At 45.4% G+C, this 16,570-nt stretch overlaps 1 long non-coding RNA gene across 5 annotated transcripts in view; it reads right to left on the bottom strand.

The window, feature by feature from the left end:
• Positions 1-1,074: 1,074 nt before the first annotated feature.
• Positions 1,075-16,570, bottom strand: part of LOC109451456 (uncharacterized) — a 41,364-nt gene continuing 25,868 nt past the window's right edge. For 3 of the 5 annotated variants that reach the window (XR_012490363.1, XR_012490365.1, XR_012490364.1), the window contains exon 4: positions 10,509-14,895. This is a non-coding gene — a long non-coding RNA (uncharacterized LOC109451456). Of the gene's footprint in view, positions 1,382-4,533; positions 4,617-4,804; positions 4,909-7,031; positions 7,149-10,508; positions 14,896-16,570 lie in introns of those variants that run through there. The other 2 variants (XR_012490366.1, XR_012490367.1) reach the window with 2 other exon arrangements.

Here is a 16,570-nt window from a genome sequence, read left to right as displayed (position 1 = left end):
ACATGCAGAGCTCTGTGTTTGCCATGTGATGGCCAGGTGATCAGATGGGTGGATGCAGCCAGTGGGAGCGGGGTGGGGGAGGGCATCGTTGGACCCCGTTGGAGTAAGACTGTGTGTATAGTAGCAAGGTGATACCTCAACCGTGTTGAAGAGTCAAGATATGATCGGATGGCATCTGGGGGCAAAGTGAATGTATATCATGGCTCTGGGTATGTTCTTTCCCCACACATTGCAAAACTTTATAGTCTAGTCTACAGAAGGGTCCATGCGGGGAGGACACATGTATGCCGGAAGGTTGGGTTTGTCCCTCCGATGCTGTCACTCCCTAGTTTGCTTATAATGCACTGAGTTACTAAATCTCTGTGAATTAATTTCATCATTTATAAAATGGAAATAAACACGGAATTGGTGGAAGTGCTGACAAGCTCTCGGTCAAGCATGTTATAAAAAACTAAAAATGAAACGGTCGGGTAACCGTTTTTGTTTTAATACACGGGACCTCTTCTAATTCCAAGTGAGCGTCACTCTTCCGCACTTTCGCACTGTCCAGGATACCTGACTAAGAGCGGTCATCCTGAGTTAGTGTTTCGGGAGGGGCTCGCAGGGTCGTGAGTGTGCAGAGCTGTCTGCAGGTACGAGCTCTCCCCTCATGCAGCGCGTACACCTACACCAGAGGCTTCTGTCACTTTTACACTCTGATGAGTTCCACATTGTTTCCCACCCCCAGGCTGAGCGCCACCCCCTACACATTCGACTGGCCACCCCTCATCTCTGCATGGGTGGCCCACAGGCATCTCAAACTCAGCCTGACCCCAAACTCGGACCAGGGTCTTCTTTCCCAAACCTAGTCTCCTCCAAGTACGGTTTCCAGAAAAAATACAGGACATCCAGTTACATGTGAATTTTACTCAAACAGTGAATCTATTGTTTTAATATACATGTGTCCCATATGATATTTGGGATGTATTTATACTAAGAAGTGAATTACTGTATATGTGATTGTATGGGACATATTTATACTAAAGGATTATTTGTTGTATATCTATGCAGCAGAGGGCTTCCTGCGTGATACGTTCCTACTCTACCCTTGGTAATTTTGCGTGTATGTGTCTCCATCAGGGTTGTAGGGGCTCGTGACCGCTGTGGGAATGTGGCTTTGCATCTGGGTCTTGGCGACAATAGCCTGAGACAGCTCCTTCCTGACCCTTGGATTGGGGCTATGTGACACTGCTATTAGGACGGCATGAATGCGAAGTGATGAGAGCCAGCAAGAGACTGCATGATCCAATGATTAGAAGGCAGATTCTTAAATCCTGACTATCACATACTCATTGTGTGACGGTGGGCAAGTCTCCACATCTCTGTGCCTCCGTTTTCTCATCTATAAAATTGGAAATGTTAGTAGTCTTTATCTCTTAAGGTTGTAATGATGATTAAATGAACTTGTATTTGTGAAGCAGCGACAATACGGCCTGCCATCCCATAAATGGTGACTTTCATGGTTAGTTATATCACTTCTCCTTTTCTAACTCTGATCACAGTGTATTTTATCTGGCTGTTAACTTTCCATCTCTCCCTTAGTCGGAAGAGTCTTATAGGACAGAGACTTTATTCTGCCTTGCAGATTATAGAATACTTTTTCAGAGAAAATGACATTTGAGTTAATCTTGGGGAGCTTTACCAGGCAGAAATGAGTAATTAGAAATCTAAGAAGAGGAAATTTCAGAAAGTGGCAGGGTCATATAAAAAGCCCAGTGGGCACTGCTGCCCATTCGGGATTGTGGGGAAGTGGCGTAGGAAGTGCCAGGAGTGGTTGTCTGGGACCTCAGCTGTCCACTGGCCAGGAGTGGCCTTGGTTGTCCTGCAAGCAGCAGCCAGGCCCTGAAGGCTCTGACGCAGATGTGAGGTCAGGGAGGGGACCGCCAAGTGGGGAGATTGGATGGAGGGAGGCAAGTGTGGGAGCAGGAAGAAGAGCTGGCGGTCGCTGCAAAGAAGAGCTGAGAGATGTCAGGAGTCAGAAGCAGCTGGCACAGGGGAGGGAAAGTCCCTCTGTGTGTGTGGCTGTCACTGGAGAGACATAGAGCTTAAGATGTCAAGGAAAAAGGCGAGAAACTTCTCAGAGATAAGCAGGTGCAAATGTAAATAGTTATTGGACAGAAATGGAGATGCAAACCTACCTGTGCGGCAGAGAAGGTTTCAGGGGCCAATGATAGCTCAGGCCCAGAAGGTCAGCTAAGACAGAGGGTGTGGCAGGGAATGTGTTTTCCTCTGAGCCTCACTGGGAGACACACAGAAACTCTGACTCCGTGTCTCCTTCCCTGGCCTTTATTTCCCTTGGAGCAGCCTCCATGTGGGGTGATTTCTATGTTGATCTTGAAATACTGTCCACTTTTCAGTCATCCCTTGGGCCTGGCAGTAATGGCCCTCACCTGGCCAGGTGTGGTTATCCTCTGGGGCTGTGCCTCCTGGGCCCCTCCAGGACCGCCAGGCCGGACACGTACCACCTCCCTCATCTCTGGACCGCCTGCCTTCCTGACCTTGAGCCCATTTGGGCCCATCTGCTTCTACTCCCTCCCTGCATGAGCAGTCATACACGTGTGTGCGCACGTTCACAATACACACACCCACAACACACACCCACCCACAGCACACACACACAAAACACACACCTACAACACACACGACACCAGCTACAGCACACGATACCACAATACAACACAATATACATCCACAGCACACAACACCCACACTTTTCTCTGTGCAGTCTAAGATGGCAACCTGATCCGATGTCTGATGGCTCCCTTTGCCTAGCGATGACCCTGGGGCCTGGCATGAGTCACCCTGCCTTGAAGTCAGCAGAAATTCTTTAGACCCACTGGGCTGACTCGTCGGCCCACTGCACACTTGGTCCTGTCTACAGCCGAGGACATGAAAACGTTGTATTCAGGCTCCTGGTCCTGCGTAGCAGAGACATTCATCTAGAGCGATACGAGCAGTCTGAACAGAGACCTGCCTACCCACGTATAATTCACCTAATGCTTATCTCTGGGTCTGAAATTGTACCAGTAACAAATACCCACAGTGAAGTTTTAATTAAAGAACAAATCTCTGTGTGCGTAAGGTAAAATACATGAAAGAATTTTTGACGTTAATTTGTAGGAATTACAAACTGCTCTGGAATGTTCGTCAGGATTCAGTCGTTCTGTCACTTGGTGATCTCCACACCTGTCTGTGGGGGTGGGTGCTGACAGCACCTCTGTGAGACAGGGTGGCATTGGGGTGACTTCTCCACTGATACGAGCACACTGTTTACTAAATTCAAAGGACAGCATACTTTCCTGGCTATGGAGAGCTTAAAAAGCCTAGAACCCAGATGAATTTAATTCACTCCTCTCAAGGAAACAGTTGAACAATATCTATAAACATGCAGCGATGGGAGGTGATTTTTTACTGCATGTACTCATGTCCCTTGTAAAAGATGTTCACAGGACCACAGAGAGCATGGCGGACTCTCTGAAGGGTCACCAGGGTGGGGGGCAGTTGTGGGGTCCCCGTCCTGTGAGAATAAGAGAAGGGACAGAACACAGGAGTTGGAGGCAGAACTGGGTTCAAATTCCCTCAACCTCTCAGTGCTGTGCCATCTGGAATAAGTGATTTCAACTCCCTGGCAGCCCACCTCACAGCCATTCTGCTAATCAGCAGAGTCATGGGCTCAGCCATTGTTGTGTCCTTGGAATTAACCCCTGGTCGTTCACAAAAGGTGAAAAGAATTCAGACTCAGTCTGAAAAGAGGAGAGCAAGGAAGTAAGTTTGTTCAAGAAGAAAGAAGCCGGCCTAGATGTTGCCAGGGCAGAGGCCTGCACCTAACTTCAGGTTAGCGTTTTCTCATATAGGAAAGTGTAGGTAAATTTCCTTATGGCAGATGGGACGTATAGAATGAGGTCATTTGATCGACATGTTGGTTATATAACTAGTTTCTTTCTGCACATGCTCTTACCCAGAAAGCATATAGAAAAACCCACAGGGGGAGGAGGGGGGAGGGGCGAGCCTTAATGTTCGTTCCATTCTAATTGCATTGTATTTAGGCTACAGTTCAACTAATGGGCAGGTTCGGGCAGTTTGCACATGTGTGAGGAACCAGTTAAAACGGGTCTTATCTCCTCTTTTTATGAGGGTTTAGACATCTTAGATTTATTTCTAGGGGGATGAGCCTGGGCGTTCCCGTTCCCAGGGAGGGGATGCAGGCCTGGGCAGTCCCCCCTCAGGCTCACTTTTATTAACCCTTTTCTGCCTCATCAGCCATCAGCAGTGCCCAGAAAACGGTGCCATTCCTCTTATCAACAGAGGCGGTTTGTCACCATCCCTACTTCAGTCAGTAAGTTTTCCAAATGACTTTAATTAAAAACTCTCCCCCAATCGATCATCTTAGGGACTGGATGATATTCAGTGACTGTGCTGAAGTGGAAGGTCCCAGAAGCCTTCATGCGCAAGTCATACCAGGGGCCCCTTCGATCTTAATCAGAGAACTCTTACCAAGTCACTTGCTCTGTATTCCATTGGTCAAAGCAATCAGGGAACACACCAGGATTCAAAAGGAGGGAACATGGGCTCCGCGTCTTGAAGGGAAGATTGTCAAAGAATTTGTGTTTGTCTTTAACCCATCGTCCTCCCTTGACTCCTTCAGGCCTCCCCTCCATTTTAAATTGTGATTGCCCCTCCCCCCGTGCCCACCCTCCTTATCGCCTCCCAGGACTTATTTCTCTTCATGAAGTGGGAACCATCTAATATAGTCCATTTTACTTACTTGCGTGTTTGCTGTCCATCTCACCCCACTGAAATGTAGCGTACTTAAGGACATGCATTTTGGTCCACCTTGTTCCACGCTGCAGCCCCCACCTACACAAGTGCCTGGCACAGAGCAGACATTCAATAAATACTTGTGGGAAATGATTCTGGCGCTATTTTAACCAGCTACTTTCTTTTGCACAACCACATGCTCTTTATCTCCTTGCAGACACCCGATGGAAGGACCTCGGACATTGGGGAAGTTTAGAAAAGTAGGCACAAGTTCTCTGCCATCCCTCCCATGGAGAGGTAGGGTATGGCCCTTGGATCTAGGCAAGCTTGTGACTGTAGAGTGTGGTGGAAGTGACTCTGGAACTTCTGAGGCTGCGTCAGAAAGGTGAGGCAGCGTCCAACAGTTCTCTGGGGGTGTTTGGCCTTTAGGAAGCTCCTCCAGGGGACCCAGCCACCTGCTGAGAAGCCTGAGCCACATTCAGGCCATCTGCTCAATAGACCCAGCTGTCCCCAGACTTCCAGGGGTCTCACCCAGAGCCCAGACATATGAGTGATGAATCCTCAGAAGATTTCAGCCTCTTTGCCCTTCAGACCTTGCCAGTTCAGGCCCCAGACAACATTCATGGAGCAGAGACCAGCCACCTCTAAATTCTTACCTTACAGAACTTGTGAGTACAAGAAAAAGGCTGTTTTATGCCACTGGTTTGGGGTGGTCTGTTTCTCAGCAGTAGCTAACTGGAACTCACATCTGTTATGTTTTTAGATCAAATAAAATTGGTAAGCCCCCACCCACTAAGGTTGTCAGGATATCCTGGTCCAGTCAGTGTTTTAAGAGGTCCTTTCCTCTTCCTCATTTTGGGGTTTGGAACAGGAATTTGAAAGAATTTCCTGATTACTTTGCGAATCATCTCTCCCCAGTAGGAAGCCTATCTTTTCAGACAAGCCTAAGGGTGCATCATGCACAAAGATTTACTGATCCAGGGCTGGGACACAGCAGGCAATAAACCAGACCAACCCCTGCCTGCTGGGAGCTTACATTTCAGTGGGACAGGCCAACAGTAAATAAATAGGGAATCTCTGAAGAAGGTTTAAACTTTTCTCTCCATGGGACCAGTGTTGTTAATGCAATGTATTATTTCATACACACCCTCTAATAGTGCAAACCGTGGGGGTCCCTTGATATGCGTATACCTCACGAAAGTAAACCTCTATGGAAAATGGGTGAGATTATCAAATTCTCACAAACTAAGGCATGCATGTACTTTGACTTACATTTTCTGTTCAGTGGAGCTTTGCACTCACCTTGGGACTAGTCTTTTTTTTTTTCCCTGACACTTGCATTAGTGCTTTGCCTAACCCTTCACCTCTCTGTCCGTTGGTTAATATCTGAAAACAATCAGAACTGGAAATGCAAGCAGCCCCCGGACAATTTAAAGGCCCATCACTACTGTGTTTCTTTTTTAATTTCAGGCTTTATGTCATGCAGGGTGTCATGCAGGGTCCCTGCTCCCGCTCCCCAAATAGAATGTAGGACATGGTGAGGCCTAGAAGGAACACCCACTGAGCCATAGGTAGGGGAGTCATACCGCTATATTCTCACTGGCGGTTGGGTTGGAGACACAGGAAGCAGGAGCCACACTATCTGCAACCCGCCATCCTAACTGCAATCCGCGCTTGTCAGCCACCATCTTCTTGCTAGCCCCCATTTGCTGCTAGCGTAGCCATGGCAGTTATATTAGTGGCCAATGGCTCACTGGTTACAGCTGACGGCCAACTAGCCACAGCTGATGGCCATGCAATCACAGTTGATGGCCATTTACTACCTCAGCCAGCACCTTTCCACGTGAGGCCGAGAGCCTGGAAACTGTACTCCTGGCTCTGTCCCCACAACAACTTTTAAGGACTTCTAGAATTATCCAGAAAGATGCACAGGAACTGATTGAAATTGAGGAAGGAAATCCAGGTAACTCCCAAGAGTAAAGCAATAAAATTAATCAAGAGACACCACTGCTGGAAAATGGAAATTTAACAGAATTTTTCTTAGTAACTTATGGTAAGTACTCAACACGGTGACTGATGCACAGTCAGCACTCCATAGGTATTGGCAATCGTTGTTATAATCTGGGACCACAACTCCCAAAATGCACTGTTCCTCCTCCTCCTCCTCCATCTTGCCTACAACTCCCAAGATGCACTGCTCATCTTTCATCCAGCCTTCCAGCCTTCCAGCCTACCTTTATCATCACTCTTCTGGGAAGAGCAGAGATGAGAGCTAGTGGGGAGAGGAGAATGCAGCCCCCAAGGAGAAGCAGCTGCCAAAAAATCCCCTTGATGGTGCAGGCGCCAGATCCCTAAATTAGGAGACAATTGAGTGATTGAGTGAGTAAAGAAAAAGAAAAAAAGGCCATCCTAATTTTGACTAGGCAAAGTCATCAGTTGAATCCCCAGACTTGTCTGCATTTATTTGTTTGCTTGTTTGATTTTACCCAGCTCTGTTTTGTGTTATAACGGATATCAAGTTGTCCCAGACCATGGCATTAAGATGTCTGCTAGGTACCAGGGTTTTATGTCGCAATGAATTCTAGTATTTTGCTGTTTTCATGGCTCTGCTAGTGAGAATTTAGAGGAGGTACTGCATGATTTCAGAATGGAAAAATGATAAAATTTCTGAGCGATTCTTTAAGATTTTTAAGATTTAGAACAAGAAATGAATCAAAGGTTTTACACAGCTCATTAAAATACATATGCTATAGTTTTTCTCATGCCTTGAAATTATACAAAACATAGATTATTCAAGAAAACAATGAACTGGTTCTGCCTAAGCAGAGACCAAGTCCAAATTTTCAGGTAACCATATTTTATCTTAGGAAAAATTTTGAGAACTGATAAGAATAATAAACATTACAATTTTAATGAGATGAAAATCGATGCATCTATAAATCAAGTTGATCCAAATGAAATTGTCATTTTTGTAGGTCAAAAGTAGTTGCATATGGGAGGAGAGGGTGGTAGAAGAGGGTGAAGGGGGTCAAATATATAATGATGGGAGGAGAACTCACTCTGGGTGGTGAACACACAATGCAATATATAGCTGATGTATTATAGAAATGTACACTTGAAACCTATGTAATTTTACTAATCAACGTCATCCCTGTAAATGTAATAAAAATAAATTTTAAAAAATAGTTGCATATTGGCAGTTTCATGTGGTTCATCCTGAAAGTTAGATTTTTTCATCACACATTTGCTGACCACCTAGTATGTGCAGGACTCCATTGTGGGACTCATAGTTTGGGTAAGACTGAGTCCTTGCTCTTCAAGGTGGTGTGGGCAATGTTTATAAGGCAGCTATAGAATACAGTGGACACTCCAAGAGGAAACTCCTCTGAGCTGCTCTTAGAGGTGAGCAAACAGATCTATGAGTGACCTGTGGAGGCACTGAAAAGCTTTCGCACTGTGTTTTAATGTAGACATGCAATATTGAAGCTCAAGGACTCTTGAGGACGACAGCTGCTGTACACCACAGGGAACAGCCATGATTGTTATGGGGAGACATGCAGACAGCTGTTTCCTCTTGTATGGCAAAGTCACAGGATATGGGCTGCTGGTCAAGTAGCTACTGGTGTGGCTGCCGGGAGGATTCACCATTCACTGACAGCAGGCTGGCTCTGAAATCCAGCTCTCATAAAAGGTGATGACAGCAAGGGATACTGTGAAAAGCCACCATCATTAGCCACAGTGAAAGGAAACTACCACTGGGAGAAGAGAGGGAATGCAGCTGGGGAGACACAACTCTTATCATCCCACTAAAACCCATCCTTGGCATTCAGGAAAAGCAAGAAAATGTTGTTCTCTTATTATAATTCTCACTCTGAAAAAAAAGAGCAATTTGCCAAGGAACTCTATCGTGTTTGAAGACCCAAAAATCTCAGAGTGAAGGCTCAGATCAGCTACCAAGGTTTGAACCTTAGGATTCCTGATGGAGAATGTTTAAATATCGACGTGAAGATGAGTAACCTACTGTGGTTTAATTAGGCATAAAAGAGATTAACTAACTAGAATTAAGGTAAAGTATATGGTAATTTAAGCTAACTAAAAAGGAAGTGATTCTCTTTATTCAACTATAAAATGAACAATGAAGAAAGTTACATGAGCACCATCTGTTGAGATATTCAATGTTAGACTAGATAAATAAATAAATAATACTATGTTCTGTAGTTAAAGAAAGATCCCAAAATGAGTCAAAGAAAACCCTGAGTTAATACAATCATTATTTTATTACTAGGGAACATGAGGTCTTCAAATACTTGCAACTGTAATCAGTTCATGGATAGCGGCCATTACCCTGTTTCCCCGAAAATAAGACCTAGCCGGACCATTAGCTCTAATGCGTCTTTCGGAGCAAAAATTAATGTAAGACCCAGTATTATATTATATTAAATTATATAAGACCCAGTCTTTTACTATAAGACCGGGTCTTATATAATTTAATATAATATAACATAATATAATATAATATAATACGGGGTCTTATATTAATTTTTGCTCCAAAAGATGCGTTAGAACTGATGGTCCAGGTAGGTCTTATTTTTGGGGAAACACGGTAGGACCCCTTCATAATTTAAGGGTAAGACAAGAGAAGTCTCTTCCTGGTAATACTAGTATATTTCCCAGATGCAATCAAGGAAACCAGTGTGCTTCCAAAATCTCACACACATACACAAACACAAAAATAAGAAAACCTCACTGAAATTGACCATGGAATTAATCACTGAGGATTATAGATAGATAACTATAGGTATAGATATACACCCACATACATACACATACAAACTGTCTGTCTATCTATCCATCCATCCATCCATTTTGTTATAGAAACATAAAGTAATACTTGAATCTATTCCAAAGTGTTTACCATGAAGAAACATGCTTCTAGCACAGTACACAAAAATGAATGGATATGAGAAACCCTGTTTCTTTTTTTTTTAATTAAAGTTTATTGGGGTGACAATTGTTAGTCAAGTTACGTAGATTTCAGGTGTACAATTCTGTATTACATCATCTATAAATCCCATTGTGTGTTCACCACCCAGAGTCAGTTCTCCTTCCATCACCATATATTTTATCCCCTTTACCCTCATCTACCACCCCCGCCCCCCTTACCCTCTGGTAACCACTAAACTATTGTCTATGTCTATGAGTTTTTGTTTCTCATTTGTTTGTCTTGTTCTTTTGTTGTTTTTGGTTTATATACCACATATCAGTGAAATCATATGGTTCTCTGCTTTTTCTGTCTGACTTATTTCACTCAGCATTACACTCTCAAGATCCATCCATGTTGTCACAAATGTTCCTATATCATCTTTTCTTACTGCCGAATAGTATTCCATTGTGTATATATACCACAGCTTCTTTATCCATTCATCTATAGAAGGACATTTTGGTTGTTTCCATGTCTTGGCCACCATAAACAAAGCTGCAATGAACATTGGGGCACACATGTCTTTATGGATAAATGTTTTCAGATTTTTTGGGTAGATACCCAGGAGAGGGATTGCTGGGTCATATGGCAATTCTATTCGTAATTTTTTGAGGAACCTCCACACTGCCTTCCATAGCGGCTGCACCAATCTGCATTCCCACCTACAGTGTATGAGGGTTCCTTTTTCTCCACAGCCTCTCCAATACTTGTTACTATTTGTCTTGTTAATGATAGCCATTCTGACTGGGGTGAGGTGATATCTCATTGTGGTTTTGATTTGCATTTCTCTGATGATTAGTGATGTTGAGCATTTTTTCATATGTCTATTTGCCATTTGTATGTCCTCTTTGGAGAAATGTCTCTTCAGGTCCTCTGCCCATTTTTCAATTGGGAAATCCTGTTTCTGATGGCCACAAAAAATCTGATCTTCAAACTGAATCAACAGGAGCAAAGAAGTCTCATCAGATTCATCCTAACCATCATCATTACACATCCTGTGACTTAATGTATAAAATAAGCTTAATAGCATTAGCTATGATTAGAGGATTTCAGCTATTATTATAAGAACAATTGCACACCCAGCTCCTGTTGTGTAGTGTGGGGCCACGGATCTCTGTGCGGTAAATCCATCTCTCAGGTGCTTCACTCTCTGGAGGGAAGACAGACATCTAGTTGTGCAGACATTACTGCCCCTCTCCAACATTTCCAGTTCTTTTCCTTCTAGGAAAACGCTGGGAAATGTTATTCCCTTCTCCCTGGAGATTAGATGCGGTTGCATGACTTGCTTTGGCCCATGACTTGTGAGTGGAGTTGGTGTGTGTTACTTCCGGGGAAGCATTTCAGTAGCAGCAGAGACCCTCCAGTGTGCTCCTTTTCCCTGGCTCCTGAATCGCAGCAATATGGTTACAGTGGAGGTACACAGCCAAGCCACCGCATGGAGCACAGCTGCCCCAGAGAGTGGCTGGGGCCTGCAGTGGCCTTTGCACCAACAGGGACAAATATACTGTTTGTTACTTTAAGCCCCTGAGTTTTGAAGTGATCATAGCAGCATAGCCAACCTATTCTGACTGTTATAAACCTCGACAGTAAATTAACTAAATTTCAATCCAGGTGGTAAATGAATCTCTTGCAAATGTAGTTAGTATAAATCTGTTTTCTGAAGCCTCATCAATCTGGGGGCAATTGAAAACATGAAATGTCGAACTCTTTTGAGGTAAAGAACAAGTTCCGAAATGGCAGAGACCCCACTGGAGTACAAATCTAGGAAGAATCAGCCCCGTCTTGTTAACATTCTTCAAAAGGAGGATGGGGAGCGAGGAGGCTGCAGACCTCAGCCCAGGGAGGGCGCCTGACCACCAGTGGAGGAGAAACCACAGCACCTCTGTCCACAGCTGCTGCGCATGGTGCGAAGCGGCACCACTGCAGCCCAGGCGGGCTCTGGGCAGTTTGACCCCCAGTCAGGAACCTGGTTGGTGTCCAGATTACGCTTGAAAATTCTTAAATAGCTCACAAAGTACAATAGACCTAGTTTTCAGTTTTTTTGGGTTTTTTGTTTGTTTTTTGTTTTTGTTTTTTGCATATAGCCCTGTGCACTAATTGTTGGGGAAATGTGAAAACTGGAGCTAAACCATAGGAAGGGAAAAATGGGACCTTCTGTGTGCATATGTCTGGCTTTTTAATCATTTGGCCTTTAAGAAACTACCAAACCCTTAGCAGTGGAAGTGGGGCAGGGGGCCCTGTTAGCAGCTGTATTTGTGGTGGGGACTAGGATAGATATGCCCAATGCAGCCAACCCCAGGCCTGATAATGCCACCACAGATGAACTTGAAAACATTGTGTTTACTGAAGGAAGCCAGGCATAAAAGGCTTTATGTGTCCATTTATATGAGATACCCAAAATATAAACATTCATAGAGAAGAAAGCAGGTAAGTGTTTTTTTGGTGGCAACCAGTGCTTGATGGATTTGAATCTCAGCCCAACCCATATCCCTGTAATTCCCCTTCTTCCAAGTCAGGATTTCCTAGTGTGGTCTCAGGGCCACCTCTCCCTCCCGGTCTCTGGTCACTGCTCCTACAAACCTGGGGGTGGAGAGTCATGTTCCATGAGGGTGAGAGTCTGCATCCACTCACGTATAAGCGACATGCGTCAGCACAGCCGTGGCACGGCTGTGGGGTCATCTGCCCATCTCCCCACCCTGGGGATTCTGTACCATGGCCCCAAACGACAGGAGGCAAGTTTGGCCTTACTCTTGCCCTGAATTTTCTTCCTTCGTGGGGTTGATTCTACCAGCCCCATTCATCTCTTCCTGCTCTGTGTGTCGGCCCATAGATGCTGCTCAATTATCTTCACGCATGACACGTAGCTTCTTCCTTCATTAGAACTAATAAACTAATTGCAAAGGGGCCTACCTGGAAGCTCTCCCAACCACCCCAGGGCTCTGCCTGCACTTGTAATGAGGCAGGACTTTGTGTGCCCACAGGATCTCTCAGTGCTTCGGGGAAGCTAAGCAGCTAGAACTGAAGCAGCTGAAAAGGATACTGTTCTAAGTAAGCCATAGGAGGCCCCTTGCACAGGGATGATTCTGGCTCCCCTGAAACATGGAGGCAGGCTGTTTGCCAGGGTAAGTGAAGTCTGTGACCAGAATGCTCTCTTAGACCAAGGCTGGCCGAGGCCTGTTACCTACAAGCTCTGGAAATCAGCCGCAGGGGGAAGGGAGATGCCACCTGTCCTTGGCGGGCTAGTTCATGTTCAATCCCTGCCCACTCCTGCAGAGCAGTGCGGGGTTCTCAAGTGAACAGCCAAAGGAGAGCAGCGGCAGCCCTGCCCAGCGGTGCGCAGCCTGCTGGGGCTCAGGATGGGCCGGCAGCAGGCTCTGATTCATGCCTTATGTTTCACATGGTCCTTCTCCCCCTGGGCCCCTGGGCACAGCTCTGAGCTGTGGGGAGAACTGGGTGAGGTTGGATTGTACTGGGAGTTTGGGGAAAGGGTCAAACTCATTCCACCGATTGTTTGTAGGGAAAAAAGATACTCAGAAGGTGAAAGAAAACAATGACCAACGTCTTTGACTTGGTTGCACTTGTCTCTCCTCCCGTCTCTTGTCCTCTCAAGGCCACACGCCACACAGGAACCCCAGAAACTGTGGCACGTGAGGTTCAGAACTGGCCTCAGCACAGCTAACCCTGCCTCCTGAGAGCAGCGGGAGGAAACACGTTCTCCTCTCTTCCTTCTCATGAACTTGGCCTTGTGAGCAGTCAGCTGTGGACCTGGGGTTGTCTTCATGGCTAGGACCCAACTGAAGAGGCCACTCTGAATCCTAGGTGGAGAGAAAGTGGCACGCCTGAGGAGTGCACTAGAAGCAGACGATGGGGCTGCCAGGCACCGTTACTAAATCATTCAAGCAAGTTGGGCTTGAGTTTAGTGTTGGGACTGAATTTCATGTTGGCCTATTCCTTAATATCGCTAGCTTCCTGTCTGTGCATCCAAACTCAGACTATAACATTGAATTAATCTCAAAATTGCCTAGTTTAATGATTAATCTGGCAATGGAGTTGTGCTGCAGCTTCCAGAGAGAGAATAACCAGCCTATTCTACACAAATATTCATCACACATAATTTTCCAGGCTTGGTTATGAAGGGCAGACTATACTCTCGTGCTGGTCACTCTATAATTAAACTCTCTTTACCTATCAGGGCAGAAACGCTATGAAACCCATTAACAAAGAGTAAGACTTTATTTCAACTTGACTTGTTTGGAAAGCAGTGTTTTGAGTTACGACTTCCACCCGTTTGATCTTGTTGTCTGATTGTATAATCTAAAGGTGCCGATTAACGTTTACTGTTAGTGGTTAGATGTTCTGGAAATGCTTCACTGAGCATCTCCGGGAACCCATGTTAATTATTCACTTGTCTTATAGATTTGTCTTTAACAGTTTACTTGTTAGAGGTCATTGCCATGTCTCTGGGTCTAGGTTAAGCCACTTGTTCCCACAGAGCTAACCTGGGAAGAAGGAATCATGAATGCTGTCCTAATTATTGCCTAAGGCCTCTGGCTTCATTGAGTGTGTTTGCTCACTGGTCCGGCAACACAATTGCCTTATACCTTCCCAGCCACGGATGCAAGTTGAGCCCCATTTCTTCAAGGCGGCAGCTCAACAAGCTGCAGCATCCAGCCAGACTCAACCCACCTTCTATAGCAGCCAGCAGGACCAGTACTAGTCCCTATCGGAAAGAAAGCCTGTTAGAACATGAAAGGCAGCATTATAAGTAACAAGTATGACACTGGAGATCTTGCAAGAGCATTTCCTCCCAAGATTCCTTTCTTCCTCCTGACAGTTCTCTGAGAACCAGTAGAGCCCTTCCAGGCTGAGTGAGGAAACTCCCTGCACGTTCTGCCTGGTAAGGGTGAGGATAAGTGATTCCCTCTGTGCCCAGGCTAACACCGGGGCCATGTTGGGACTTCATCCTCCAGGATGGCTGCGTCTATCTTGAACGTTGACTGCGTGGGTGACCTTTACTGACCTTGGGAACAGCACACACTCCTCCACATTAGAAAGTCTCCCTCAGTGTTTGTGGATGTGATTAATATCTGCACCGCTCTTTGAACACACACAACCTCCTGTTAATGAGAAGCAGAAATAAGAGACAGGATGTGGTCTTCCCCATCCTGGGTTAGTCAAGTTCTCGGCCTGGGGCCTCACCCTGAGTCACTCAGCCGCTCCCTGCTGCTTTCTTGTCAGCGACAGGACATGGAAAACGCATTGATTATTTCCTTTCAGAAGTTCAGCGAAGGGTCTAGCACAACTCTTTGCAGTTTAGTAGAAAAAAACTCAATGTTTGTTGAATGAATCCAGTGTATAAAAATTCTCTCTTTACAGATGGCCTGACAAATTGTAAACTCTTTTCAAAAGAAAGTTAAATACGAATTGTTGCAACATGTTTCTGTAGCTCTGGGTTTTTCTGAGCTTCAGCCAACAGAGTAGCTCACAGGAGTAGATAGAGATGCTGCTAGTCAATGAGTTAGAACCCTTGCTGTAGGTTAGCCTCGGGAGGATGAGAAATTCTGGAATTTCTGCAGACAGCTTGGACATCTTCCTGTTTCACTCTCATCTTTGCAGAAAATTGAATTAATCTGCAGGCAAGAGAGCCACACATGACTTTTGTGGGCCTCCTGGCCTTTGGAGGTCCCTCCCATACTAATAGATATTTTGTGGGCCGTGTGTGGGCTGAACTGTATGCCCCCAAATTCATCTGATGAAGTCTTAAGCCCCAATGCCTCAGACTGTGACTGCATCTGGAGACAGGGTCTTTAAAGAGATAATGAAGTTACAAATGAGGCCATGTGAGGGTGTCTTAATCCAATGTGACTGATGTCCTTACAAGAAGAAATTAGGATACACAGGGAGAGACCGAAGTGCACACACACAGAGGAAAGGCCATGTGACGTGGCAGCAAGAAGATGGCCATGCACAAGCCAAGGAGAGGGGCCTCAGAGAAACCCAAGGCTGCCAGCGCCTTGATCTTGTATTTCCAGCCTCTAGAACTGGGAGAAAATACGTTTCTTGTTTCAGCCTCCCGGACTCTGGTATTTTGTTATAACATCCTTAGCAAACTAATATCGGCCCGGAAAATGTTCATTTATTTCTGATGTGAGAAGGTTCATGTTTTTCTTCTGAGTTGAGAAGAAATTGAAACCTTTTTGGGGGCCCCTCAAAGTGCCGTGGGATTGAACAAGCTGTCCCTGTGACCAATGGAGAAGTCGGCCCTGACGGCCCCTGAGAGCAGCTGGAACGTTCTGGCTGAGGCTGGTTACCATGCCTGTGTTCGCCATGGGCGTCCTTGCACAGAAGCTCATGTTTGATCACAGCCTGAAGCTAGACCGCTAGAATAAAGAGCTTTGCCATGTTGTAACCCAGCCTCCTCCCAGAATCTTTGAGGTGGCGAGACAATTTAGAACTGCTTTGATAAACACCGATGTAATAATCAGCAACGTAGGCCTCAGATAACTCCTCATATCTGGACAAGGTTGCCTCCAGCACTCTGGGTCCCAGTGGTGGGCAATCTCACAAGCCCCTTGATTAAACTCACTTATGCATTTGAAATCAAAATAAGATAGCAGAGGCGGAAACGACTTGCAAGAGGTCACAGGTAGGGTTTTACTTAGCATGGAACAATTATACAAATTTTATGTGCGACTTTGATGGTACACAGGGATTATTAATTAGAGCAAGAAGCTATTTGAGCTCTCCTTTTGGCCATGACATCGGCTCCCCACTGGGCAGCTGAGGCCCAAA

Source organism: Rhinolophus sinicus, linkage group LG01 (genome assembly GCF_036562045.2).
Source record: "Rhinolophus sinicus isolate RSC01 linkage group LG01, ASM3656204v1, whole genome shotgun sequence".
Taxonomy (NCBI): domain Eukaryota; kingdom Metazoa; phylum Chordata; class Mammalia; order Chiroptera; family Rhinolophidae; genus Rhinolophus; species Rhinolophus sinicus.
The sequence above is the reverse complement of the archived record's forward strand: the minus strand, read 5'-3'. Positions and strand labels throughout refer to the sequence as shown.